The following is a 14,106-nucleotide window of genomic DNA, read 5'->3' as shown; positions in this document are numbered from 1 at the left end:
TGCTGTGCCTGGGCTTTCTCTAGTTGTGGCGAGTGGGGGCTACTCTTCATTGCAGTGCTTGGGCTTCTCACTGTGGTAGCTTCTCTTGTTGCAGAGCACAGGGCTCTAGGCACACGGGCTGCAGTAGTTGTGGCAAGTGGGCTCAGTAGTTGTGGCTCATGGGCTCTAGAGCACAGGCTCAGTAGTTGTGGCGCCCAGGCTTAGTTGCTCCAAGGCATGTGGGACCTTCCCGGACCAGGGCTCGAACCCGTGTCCCCTGCATTGGCAGGCGGATTCTTAACCACTGTGCCACCAGGGAAGTCCCCTTAATTTCTCTTTCTGATAGTTCATTGTTACTGTATAGAAATGCAACATATTTCTGTATATTAATTTTGTATCCTGCAACTTTACTGAAGTCATTGATGAGCTCTAGTAGTTTCTGGTGGTGTCTTTAGGAGTCTCTGTGTATATAGTATCATGTTATCTGCAAACAGTGACAGTTTTACTTCTTCTTTTCCAATTTGGATTCCTTTTATTTCTTTTTCTTCTCTGATTGCTGTGGCTAGGACTTCCAAAACTATGTTGAATAAAAGTGGTGAGAGTGGGCATCCTTGTCTTATTCCTGATCTTAGAGAAAATGCTTTCAGCTTTTCACCTTTGATTGTGATGTTAGCTGTGGGTTTGTCATTTATGGCACAAAGGACTATAATTTTATGTTGTGAACTAACACCAAAGAATTTCCCTAGAGACAGGGTCTAATGGATTGACTTTTTGGATTCTTTTTGTCTCTTTTTTCCCCAAAGACAAATAGACATTATTTCCTGTGATTGGATGTATGAATTCCAACCTACTTTCTGAAAAAAATTTAATGTCTTTTTTGAAAATTGAAATAATGTAGTGCCTCATTTATTTGGCAGTAGCAATTTATAATAGCCAAACAATAACCTAAAAGTTAACGTGAACAATCTAAGCTGCAGAAGTATCTCATACCTACAATGTTCTGTCTACATTTTATGCATAAGAAAAATCCATAGGCCTCATTCAGAAACTGTTTACTTTTATTTTGTGTGCCATTTTATAAATCATAATGACCTAGTTTCCAAGTTCACTGTAGATTAAATGCTATAATTTAGTGATGCTACTGGAAGGCACATTGAAAGCCTAGAGCAATGTTATGTGAAAGCCTTTCAGAGACAGGAAAGGCAGAAAAAAATTAAAAGCTGACATCATAAGTTAAAATGTATTATGATGTAGGACTGTATGTAACAGGGCAGCTGGTTCTTCAAACCTCGGCATCCTGCTTATGTTCATAGTGATGCACAGTCTTTAAGAAACGATATCATTATTTTTGTCATAACACATTGTCAGAAACCAGGGAAGTGGGTCATACATTGAGGAGATAGCTATTCCTGTGCAGAATAGTTAAATTAAAAAAAAATTGTTTTGACATTTGAAAATGATAAGCATGTGATAAAGTTATCTGGGAAGTTAGTATGTATGAGATGTCTTCTCTGATGTCAGTGGAATTGTATAGTTATTCTGTATATTATATTTGTGATCTCGATAGAAATGCTTTGTTAGATATTGAAAACTCAGTCCCGACAAATTAGCTACAGTGTGGTTATTTTTTTTTTAAATAAATAAATAAATAAATAAATAAATTTATGGCTGCGTTGGGTCTTCATTGCTATGCATGGGCTTTCTCTAGTTGCGGCGAGTGAGGGCTACTCTTTGTTGCGGTCTGGGGGCTTCTCATTGCGGTGGCTTCTCTTGCTGTGGAACACGGGCTCTAGGCACGCAGGTTTCAGTAGTTGTGGCATATGGGCTCTGTAGTTGTGGCTTGTGGGCTCTAGGGCGCAGGTTCAGTAGTTGTGACGCCCAGGCTTAGTTGCTCTGCGGTATGTGGGATCTTCCCGGACCAGGGCTCGAATCTGTGTCCCCTGCATTGGCAGGTGGATTCTTAACCACTGTGCCACCAGGGAAGTCCCTACAGTGTGGTTTTTACTGTGAAGCAGCTGTTGACCTTGTTGTGAAGTACGCCAATTGGGGAAAAGGGCAGTTTTTTTTCCCCTTTTGTTTGTTTTTGCCATGAATACATGGTTTAAGTGCTGTGTTAATGTCACTGGATTGACCTTTATTTCTACAGAATAAGGGATTGGACAGGCTGCCTTGTGTGGAAGAGTCTTGGTTTGGGATACTGCTACCTTCTTCCAGTACTCCCTGCTTTTATTTCTTGAGTATTTCATGTCTTTTTCCCTCCGAAATGTTTTAAAATGTACAGATATATTGTAGAAGTAGTATGAGCTCCCCCACCCGCCTTTACCATTTGAGAATAAATTAGAAAGATGATCCCTTATCACTCCTAAATAAATTAGTGTGTATTTTCTACAAATAAGAGCATTCTTCTTTTTAACCACAGTATAACCATCAAAATCAAGAAGTTAACGTCGACACATTACTACCATCTAATTCACACACCCCATGCAAGTTTCTCCAACTGTCTCAATGTCCTTTATAACAAAAGGATTCCATCCAGGATCACACATTGCATTTAAGGATCATGTCTCTTTATTCTCCGTTAGTCCAAAACAATTCCTCAGTCTTTCCTTAACTTTTCTGACTGTGGCATTTTTAAAGATTTTAGGCCATTTATTTTGTAATGTTCCTCAATTTTGGTTTCTCTGATATTTCCTCATGAAGAGACTGAGGTTATGTATTTTTAGAAGGAATGTTATACAAGTGATGTTGTGTTCTTCTTGCATCCTGTCAAGCAGTACACAATTTTGATTTGCCCCATTACTAGTGATGTTAACTGTGAACACTTCATTGGAGTGGTGTGTGCCAAGTTTCTCCTCTGTGAAGTTGCCCTTTTTGACTTTGCAGTCTATAAGTATTTTGTGGGGAGGTACTTTTAGATTATGTAAATATTTCATTTCTCATCAATTTTCTGCCCATTAGTTTTAACATAAATTGATGTTTCTTGGCTGAATTAATTATAAAGTGATGGTTGCCAATTGGTTACTCTATACTTCTATTCTCTTCTATATTCATCGGTTGAGATTCTACTGTAAGGAAAAGCAGTTTTCTTCGCTTCCTCATTTATTTATTTGCATCAGTATGGATTCATGATTCTTTATTCACCCGATGGGTAATAATCTGTTACTATAGTTATTTATTTTGATACTTAAATTAGTCCAGGTTTGGCCATGAGAACTTCTTCAAGCTGGCTTCTGTTTTCTTATGACATATTTCCATCACTCTTTGAGTCCTTCTTTACTTTCTGGCACAGAATATTCCAGCTATGTTCCCTGTGCCCCTGCATTAAAATTAGTCATTTCTCCAAGGACCTTTGATTTCTTTTAGTGAAGAACAGTGTTTTAGAAAGCAAGATCTGGGTCTGTGTGTGTTCTTTGCACCTGGGTTATCACTGCCCCCAGGCCCTCAGTGGAAAGAGCTAGGAGATACATGTATGTGTACACACACACACACACACACACACACACACACACACTCCTGTACTGCTATATTGTCTTTCTCTCTTGTCTGTCTATCTAGCTATCTACCTACCTAAGTCGGAAACCGTGAGTTCACACAGATATCATCAATTCCAGTCCAACACCACAGGTTCATTTTAGGTTTCTTTCTGTATTGTGACTCCCTTCTCCAAAAATGGAAACCCAGCTTCCCATTATCTTCAATTTACTTATAAGATCAGTTTCCTCTATATGTAATCAATCTGTTGCTACTGCCATCCCACCACCACCACCATGTGGATACCATGGTTTTGTACACTGCAATGAGTCATCATCCTCCTACCTCCATTTGGACTCCCCTCTGACCTTGATCAGCCTCTTACAATCCGAGTTAGACTGAAGTAAGTAATTCTGAAGGTTCCTACCAGCCTGGTGATCAAGTATATTTAAAATGTAGAGCAGAATATTACATCAGTTTTTTAGAGCGATGTGAATAGTCAACATGTGGGTGCATCTCTGTTTGCATGTCTATGAATGAGGGACCAGAAAATGAGAAGGGTCATTGTTTCTTATTATCATTAAACTTTAATTAAATCTTTTAAAAGAGGTTGTTGGAAAACTCAGATCTAATTCATCTTTGTACTCTTAGCATCTAGCTCAGCACTGTTCTGCATTTTAGGTTCTGAAAAAATATTGGTTGAAGGAATGAGTGGATGCTAATGTTTGAGTGTGTCTAATAAATACTTGGTGAATTTTTCACTGTATTTTTTAGGAAAGTACCATAATATCTCTGTCCAAGGGCTAGCTGTGTACCTGTGTAAGAATTAATGCAGATAAAGGTTCTTGAGCTCTGGTGCTAAGGACTTTTTTTTTTTTTTTAATTTTTTGTCAACGTCGAGTGGCATGCAGGATCTTAGTTTCCTGACCAGGGATCGAACCCGTGCCCCCTGCAGTGGAAACCCGTGCCCCCTTCAGTGGAAGCGTGGAGTCTTAACCACTGGACCGCCAGGGAAGTCCCCTAAGGACTGTTTAAAAAAACAGCTTTATTAAGGTATACTTGACATATAAACTTCACATAGTTGAGGTGTACAATTTGAAAAGTTTTGATATGCAAACATCCATGAAACTATCACCAAAATTAAGACAATGAACATATCCAACAGCTCTAAAAGTTTCCTTGTGTCCTTGGTAATCCCTCCTACCCACTCATTCTCTCCCCATCTCCAGGCAACCACTAATATGCTTTTCGTTGCCATCGATTAGTTTGAATTTTCTAGAATTTTAAATAAATAGAATCATATAGTATGTGTCCTATTTTTGTTTGCTTTCTGTAGCTCAAGAGAATTATTTCGTGTGTATCAATATAGTTCATTTATTTTTGTTATTAAGTTGTATTCCATTATATGGATATTCCACAATGCATGTGCCTACCGTTATGACTCAGCCATTCTACTCCTAGATATTTATTCAAGGGAAATGAAAGCATATGTCCAAAAAAAGCTTTGTATACAAATATTCTTAAGATCTTTATTTGCATTAGCCAAAAAGTGGAAACAATCCAAATGTCCATCAGCAGTTGATCACTCTGGATCATATAATGAATTGCGAAATATTTCCTCTTCAATTTTCTGGAGGAAATTATGTTGAATTGGTATTCTTTCTTCTTTACGTGTTTTGTAGAATTCACAGTAAAGCCATCTGGGCCTGAAATTTTCTTTTTAGAAAGATTTTAACTAAAATTTCTGTAGATATAGGACTATTCAGGTTATCTGTTTCTTCTTGAGTGAGTCTTGGTAGTTTATGTGTTTCAAGGAATTTGTCCATTTTGTCTAAGTGGTAAAATTTAATATATATATATATACTCTGTAGTGCTATTACTTCTCCTATTCCTACTACTGGTAATTTAAGTCTTCCTTTTTTTCCCCTGGTTAGTCTAGCTGTAGGTTTACCAATATTATTGATCTTCTCAAAGAAATAGCCTGTGGTATCATTAATTTGTCTCCATTTTGTTTTCTGTTTCATTGATATCAGTTCTGAATTTATTTATTTATTTTTAAATTTTAAAAAATTATTTATTTACTTATTTATTTATTTTGGCTGTGTTGGGTCTTCGTTTCTGTGCGAGGGCTTTCTCTAGCTGCGGCAACTGGGAGCCACTCTTCATCGCGGTGCGCGGGCCTCTCACTGTCGCAGCCTCTCTTGTTGCGGAGCACAGGCTCCAGATGCGCAGGCTCAGTAATTGTGGCTCACGGGCCCACCTGCTCTGCGGCACGTGGGATCTTCCCAGACCAGGGCTCGAACCCGTGTCCCCTGCATTAGCAGGCAGATTCTCAACCACTGCGCCACCAGGGAAGCCCAGTTCTGAATTTATTATTTCCCTTTGGCACCCCCTGCCTTTGGAGTGCGGAGTCTTAATTTGCCCTACTTCTAGGTTTTTTTGGGTTTTTTTTAATGGTGAAAGCTGAGGTCATTAATTTGAGGCTTGTTTTCTAATGCATAGTTTTAGTACTATAAATTTCTAAGAAGGAAGTTAGCTGCTTTTCATGCATTTTGATGTATTCTGTTTTCATTTTCATTCATTTAAAAATACTTCCTAATTTTCCTCTTGATTTTTTTCTTTGACTCATGGGTTATTTAGAAGTTTGTTACTTGGTTTTCACATGTTTGCATATTTTCCAGATTAAAAAAAATTGATATCTAATTAAATTCCATTGTGATGAGAGAAGTTAACATTGCATGGCTTGACTCCTTTTAAATTTATTGAGACTTGTGTTATGGTTCAGAATATGTTCTTTAATGTTAAACATTTCCTGTGCATTTGAAAAGAATATATATCCTGCTGTTGTTGAGTGGAGTGTTCTATATGTTCAAATGTTCTATATCCTTACTTAATTTCTGTCTGTTTTTTCCTATTACTTATTTAAAGAGGGGTGTTAAAATATCCTGTTATAATTGTGGATTTGTCTGTTTCACCTTAACAGTTTTATCACATTTTGCTTATGCATTTTCACACTATTATTAGGTGCATGAACATTTAGAATTATTATGTCCTCTTGACAGATTGACTTTATCATTATGATATTGCCTCTGTAATCCTGGTAATATTCTTTGCTCTGAAGTCAACTTTGTATAATAGTAATATAGCCATACAGCCACATCTTTCTTTTGAAAAGTGTTAGCATGGTGCATCTTTTCCTTATTTACTTTTTATATTTTAACCATTTTGACATTTTTTGTATTTAAAGGAGTTCCTTGGAGATATCATGAAGTTGTCTTGCTTTTTTATCCAGTATGACAGTTTTTACTTTTTAATTGGTATATTTGGACTATTTTAAAATTACATTAATTACTGCTATTGTTGAGTTTAAATCTATCTTGCTTTTTGTACTCAATTTGTCCCATCTATTCTTGTTCCCTTTCTTTATCTGTTTATTTTGGGACTTTATTTCCTTTGTTGGCTTATTAGCTACAATTGTTTGTTTTTGTTATTCTGTTAGTTGTTTTAAGGCTTGTAATGTACATCTTCAACTGATGGTATGCCATGCCACAGACAGTATAAGTACTTCACATCAGTGACCTACATTTTTCTCTTACCAGCCTTTTTGTTGCTTTTGTCATATATTTTACTTATACATTTGTTATAAACCCCACAATACTTTATTAGTATTTGTGCTTTAAACAGTTGATTAACTTAAAAAGATTTATTTATTTATTTGTTTGTTTGTTTATTTTGTCTGCGCCGGGTCTTAGTTGCGGCACACGGGATCTTTATTTGCGGCATGTGCGCTTCTTAGCTGCGGCATGCATGCAGGATCTAGTTCCCCGACCAGGGATTGAACCCGGACCCCCTGCCTTTGGAGTGCGGAGTCTTACCCACTGGACCACCAGGGACGTTCCTAAAAAGATTTAAATAATAATAACAGTCTATGTTTGCCCGCATAGTTATTATTTCTGATGCTGTTCATTCCCAAATGTAGATCCACATTTCCATCTGGTATCATTTTCCTTATGCCTGAAGTATTTCCTTTTGCATTTCTTATTGATGCATTTCTGCTGGTAATTGAATTGTTTCACCTTTTGCATGTCTGAAAATGTCTTTATACCGTCTTGGTTTTTGAAAGATAGTTTCACTGAGTGTGGAAATCTGGGTTAAGTTTTTTTCTTTTAATTCTTTAAAGATGTTACTCTGCTGTCTTCTAGCTTGCACTGTTTCTGATGTGAAGTCTGTCATTCTTGTATTTGTTCCCCTTTATGTCATTTTCTTAGGCTGCTTTTAAGATTTCTTCTTTAATATTGTATGAGCAATTTGATTATGATGTTCCTTGGTATAGTTTTCTTTGTGCTTCTTATCGTTGGAACTTGTTGGGGATTCTTGGATCTGTGGGTTCCTAGTATTCATCAAATTTGGAAAATTTTCAGTCATTAATTTTTCAAATATTTTTTTTCTGTCTCTTTCTCTACTGTTTTTTCCTTGCACTACAATTCACATGTATATTGGGTCTTGTTAAGCTGTCCCACCACTCACTGATGCTTTGTTTTGTTTTAGTCTTATTTCTTTCTTATTTTGAATATTTCCTATTCAAATGTCCATAGACATTTAGCATATCTTCAGGTATCTTTTCTTCTGTAATGTCTAATTTGTTCATCCACTAATTTTTTTTCTTTTCAAACATTGTAGTTTTCCTCTCTAGAAGTTCAATTTGGGTCTTTAAAATTTTTTCTGTCTCTAACATGTTCAATCTTTTCTGTCTAGCTTTTGAACATATGAATTACAGTTGTAATAACTGTTTTAATGGCCTTGTACTAATTATATCATCTCTGTTAATTCTGGGCCAGTTTTGATTGATTGATTTTGCTACTCATTTTGCGTTCTGTTTTCCTGCTTCTTTGCGTGTATGGTAATTTTTGGTTGGATGCCAGACACTGTAAATTTTGTTTGTGGGGTATTTTTGTAGTCCTATAAATATTCTTGAGGTTTATTCTGAGATATAGTTCTGTTACTTGGAAAAATTTTTGTCCTTTCAGATCTTGCTTTTAAGCTTTGTAAGGCTGGACTAAAACAGCATTTAGTCTAGGGTTAATTTTATCCACAAACTCTTCTCAATACTTTATTATATGTATGGCCCATGAATTATGGGCTGTCTAGAAGGAATAGGCACTATTCCTGGCCCTGTGCAGTCTCTGCTTACTTTTTTTCTAGTCCTTTCAGGTGGATTTTTTTTTCCCCCCTGGTCTTGAGTAGTTTCCTCAGGTGATTCACTGATCAGTACACAGCTGAATACTTGAGTATGACTCTCTGCAGATTTTGGAGTTTTCTGTTTGTGCTCTCTCTCTAGTACTGTGTGCTGAGAACTGTAGAACTTATGGTTTCCCCTGGACTTTCAATTTTCTCCTTAACTCAGGTAGGCCTCTGTACTCGTTGGGATCTCCCTCCCTGTGCTTTGGTCTTTTAACTTTCTCCAGGCAGTAAGTTTGGGGCAATCATAGGGCTCACCTTATATGTTTTTTCACTCTCAAGTATTATTGTCCTTTGTTACCTGATGGGTTACTTGAGACCACTGTTTCACATGTATTCTTAGTTTTTATTCTAGTAGTTTTAGGTGGGAGAGTAAATCTAGTCTCTGTTACTCTGTCTTGGCCAGAAGTAGAATAAGGTAGGCTGGTCCTAAGGATTTTGATGTCCTGAAGACCATTTTAGTAATTTCAGGGTAAAAAATGACTTTATACTGCACTTAAATACAAGGTGTGGACCTTACCTTGCTACCTCTATATCATTTTCTTTATCTCCCTTTGTTCTCATTCAAATTTGAACTGAGCCAAAATTACAGAAAGCCTACTATGGCCCAGGCACAGTAGAATGGAAGTTAAGAAGATTAATATGATCTAATCCCCTTCCACAGAGAACTCAGAGCTTAGAGATGATTAGAGAGGTTATATAATATCCTCCAAATCATAGCTCTTAAATTGGTAGAACTGAGTTTGAACCAGATCTTTTAGCTTGCAGCTGAATGTCCTTTTCACTATAGTAATGCATCCTTATATAATCCCTACACATACATATACAGACATAAAAACATATATGTACCTATATACATATACATGCATATACGCATACATACCCTGTAGAGCTCAGGAGGCCACGTGAACATATAGTCTAAAGAAGACAAGACTATAAAGTCTCACCCTCTTCAGATTATATTTTGCTTATATCAGTGACTAAAAGACTTGTGAGACATCTGCATTTGTGTGAGACTGGTAATGAACTGAAGGTCCAATGGGATGAAAAGGGAGGAAAAAAGAGAGTTGTGCTGGTTTCTTTTTTTTTGGAACAGACTTCAAGAGTTTTAAGTAGTAGTGTGCTGGTAGGGGCATGTCCTTGGAGACACTGCAGTAATGTTCATTTGTGTCCAGTTAAAACTGCAACAAAACTGCCAGTTTAGAAGGAATTCTGTATTTGCTCATTTTCTTCAGATAGTAGGCCAAGTGGAGAAATTTGTTAAGCCAATTCTGAAATACTATACTAAAAACCAAAATGAGTAAAGTTAATCACATGTATTGGCAATAGGGGATTGCAAGAAGACATTTCAGTTTTTTCACTAATACCAGTAAGAAGACAATTTGTATAAGTATAAATGTGGCATGCAAACATGACAAAGAGGACAACAAGGCAGTGTGGTGCAGAGGAAGGAGAAGTGAATTGGAAGTTACGAATCTTGGGCTTTAGTCCCCGCTTTCTGACTAGCGTAGCTTTGAGACTTTGGGCAAGTGTCTTTAGCAAACTGGGGTTCCATTTACATATTTAAAATGAGAGCATTGAATTAAAAGACCTCTAAAATAGCTCTGAATACTAACATTAACATAGTCCTTTGACCATAAAAGTGCCCTTAATTGACAATGAGTCGAATTCCTAGTTACAGTTGACCCTTGAACAATGCAGGGGTTAGGGGCGCCAACCTCCCCACCCCCCGCCCCGCCCCGTGCAGTCGAACATTTGCATATAACTTTTGACTCCCCCAAAACTTAACTATTAATAGCCTAATGTTGACTGGAAGCCTTGCTGATAACATAAACAGTCAGTTAGCACATATTTTGTATGTTATGTGTATTATATACTGTATTCTTACAATAAAGTAAGCTAGAGAAAAGAACGTCCTTAAGAAAATAATATGGAAGAGCTAATACCTTTACAATACAGTATTGAATGTATCCATACTGTAAGTTTTCAATGTCTGTTTTCAAGATGAATCATCTGCCAGTACCTACATCAGTGTTGTCTTACATCCTACAAAACACTGTAGACGTTATACAGATTACTAAAACTAGACATCGAAAATGAAAAAATAATGTGAAAAAGAAATTCATATTTATTTGCAGGTATAATGATTCATGTATTGATAAGGAAGAAGCAGCAATCTGATTGCTTTATGGTAGCCTCGTGTAATTGGTAGGATTCTTCACGGTAGCCTAGTCTATACACTAGTGAATGAATCATTATAAACTTTTTATGGCAAATTACAATTTTATTCATTGATACAGTATTAATTATACATAATTAATACACTCACCTTGTGCCTATGTATGGATAGACTAATATCTACATAAATTTTATACATTCATGACATACCTAACTTAAATTTTTTTGATATTTCTAGGCTACATAGTTCGTCTGAGTTTTTTCAAATTGTCACAGATCTCCAAAAGATTTTCCAATATATTTATTGAAAAAAATGCACATGTAAGTGGACCTGCACAGTAGAAACTCCCTGTTGTTCAAGGGTCAGCTGTATTTCTAGAACTAACAACATTTTAAAAATTGCTTTACTTATAGCACCACATTTTAGTTTTACTTAAAAGGTGATTATCCAGCCTTATTGCCCATCTTATTCACAAGTTTGGCCCAGATTAATTTTGATGATTTCTCAGTTATCAAGTCTTCCAGCAGAGATAGAGATTTGCCATTATTGAAGATATCCAGAGATTATACCACAAGTTTTGTGGGCAGCTCCCCAAAATGCTTTGCATAGTGGCATTCTTGCTGGAATAAATATATAGGCTTAAAGAAGATAATAATAATTAGAATCATAGCTAATATTTGAGTACTTTTCAAATGATAAAAACATAGATGCTTAATAAGTATTAATCCTCAGAATAAACCTTTGAAGAATATATTGTTTTTATTCTCACTTGCCAGCTACACACTTAATCACTATGCTATACTACCTATTATATTTATAAAATCCAAGGTTATCAAATTGCCTATTGTAGTTCCACAAATAGACAATATTCATTAATTTTTGTAAAAATTGTGCTTTTAAAAAATCCTATGACTTTGTTATATATATTTGCATGTTGATAATTACCATTTTAATTCTAGGTTCTGATTGAAAGGCTTAAAGAATGAGTCATTACATATTGTAAAAAATAGCATCTCGGGTAATTCTGATGCACACTCTGATAATTATCAGGTCATCTCTGGATAGTCTGTCAGTGTGAACTGCTTGTTATTACCCTTCTATTAACAAAATGAGTTTGAGCCAAAATGATTGCAGCTGTCATTAAACACATTAAGCACAGCTGTATTTTTTATAGGAAGTTTTTCTCAGTGAAAGAAGCATATTCACTGATTTACATTCAGGAGTAAACTTCATAAATATGCCTTTCTAACTTTGCTTTTGTTATCTGTATAAACGCATAGAACATGGCTGAAACCAACTCCTCTGTTCAGATTGTTTATATGCTTCTCTATGTCTTTATTATTAATTTCCCTGGAAGTTAGAACTTTTCTGCGAGTGTCTGACAAGATCCAAAAAAAATCTTAAATGTGTCATCTCTTTAAATAAAGCCTCCTTTAAAGTTAGTCATTACTGTCACCCTATCTGTCATCTCCCCCTCCAACCTGATCTTGTTTTATTTTTTTGGTGCAGAGTTTAAGATTAAAATTAAGGAAATGTCATTTTCCACAGTTGAGTAATCTGAAAATCTTCCAGTTTATACTGGAAGTCATTGTCTACAAGAATTTCATATAACTGAACCTCAGGACCAAGTGGAAAATCATTCTGAATCCTTGTGTTGGTCTGTCTGATGATCACAAGCCTGAAAATTGCAGAATCCTAGGTACAATGGCCTCTCTCAATGTACCCATGTAATTTTTCAAAAGATGAAAGGGACTAAGGCTTGATGGTGAAAGATCAGGACAATGAAAATGAATGATAATGAAAAATGGGCATTAGTTGCAATATTATATTGCAAAGCACTATTTTTAAAAATAAAAAAAATAAAGGAAAAGAAAAAAATACCTAAATTGTTGAATAACCCTCCCCTGTTTGTTCCTGAAAAACTTCAGTCACATTTTCCTGTTTTATTTCCAGTTCTTTTGGAATGTGATTATCAGCAACTTTCTGACCTTCAAAGAGAAACAAGAATGAGTTAATTGGAACTCTGTGTATTTGATAGTGTGATTTTTTAAAGTTTCTTGAGATGTGTTGTCATTTTTACCTTGAAGTGAATCTCACCTCTGTCCTGTCTGATGACTTTGAATTAAATGTATTTTCCTTCTTTCTGGTTCCTCAACTCCTTGGTGGAAGCTTTCACCTCTTGGTTAGACATGGTATAGGTGGCTTTTCCTTGGAGTCTATACACAGTAGCAACTTTGCATAGGCAGAATCTCTCTCCAAGGTTTACAAATTCATGTCTTTTTTTCATGGCTCCACGGCACCATTTTCTGTTAAGATTTAGCCAGTGGCTATAGTTAAAAATACTGTATTGCATATTTGAAAGTAGGTAGGGGAGTGTGGATCTTCAAAATTTTCAACACGAGAAAAGAAGGAATGTGTAACTATAGGTGGTGTTAACTGGACTTATTGTGGTAATCATTTGCAACATATGCAAATATGGAATCATTATGCTGTACACTTGAAACCAACGTAATGTTATGTCACTTATACCTCAGTTAAAAACGGGGATTTAACCAAATTAGTAATTTCTTTTTAAATGCTGTTCTTATGAAAGCCGATTAGTTGAAGAATATTATTCAAATCATAATTTAAAAATATATTTTAAAAATCATCAAGTATATATTAAATACTTGCTAAGTGTGCAATCCTTTGTTAGTTTAGGCACAGTGAGGGAGAGGATCTGAGAAGAAAGCAAGTGCTAAACTTCATGGTACATATGCTTACTGAATGAAATAATGTACAAGATGCTTAGTATTCTTTTTTTTTGTGAGCATTAAAACAGATTTAGAGAAGGAGACGCCAATGTGATTTCCCTGAAGCCTTCAGGGAAGGATAAAGAAAACTCTTGGATTAGAAGAGTTTTGAGGGTCCATAGAGAGGTATATGAGCATACAATAAGGACGGAGGAGGAGGTAAATAAACTAGGAAGAAACTCCTGGAGTAGAAGGGGCATCTTGAAATTGTACTGAGTGCAGGACAGTGAAATTCACACTCAGAAGTGTTATTTTGGTGGGATAGGTTGTATGGAGGCAGTGGATCATTTTTAATGAGGCCTGAGAGTGATGAGATTTAAACAGTATTTTCAGAATGAATATATGCTACTTCAAATACATTCTTCTTGCCCCATCTTTCTTGCAATCAAGCATTCAAATTTACAAGCTGGTTGACCAGGGTTAAAGATACAGTCTATGGGCGTGAGC

At 36.0% G+C, this 14,106-nt stretch overlaps 1 protein-coding gene and 1 pseudogene across 1 annotated transcript in view; one reads left to right on the top strand and one right to left on the bottom strand.

The window, feature by feature from the left end:
• Positions 1-14,106, top strand: part of UVRAG (UV radiation resistance associated) — a 364,001-nt gene that overhangs the window by 154,894 nt on the left and 195,001 nt on the right.
• LOC132369776 (small ubiquitin-related modifier 1-like) lies at positions 12,749-13,058 on the bottom strand (annotated as a pseudogene).

This window comes from Balaenoptera ricei, chromosome 8, assembly GCF_028023285.1.
Source record: "Balaenoptera ricei isolate mBalRic1 chromosome 8, mBalRic1.hap2, whole genome shotgun sequence".
Taxonomy (NCBI): Eukaryota; Metazoa; Chordata; class Mammalia; order Artiodactyla; family Balaenopteridae; genus Balaenoptera; species Balaenoptera ricei.
Note: the sequence above shows the minus strand (reverse complement) of the source record. Positions and strands in the feature narration are given on the sequence as shown.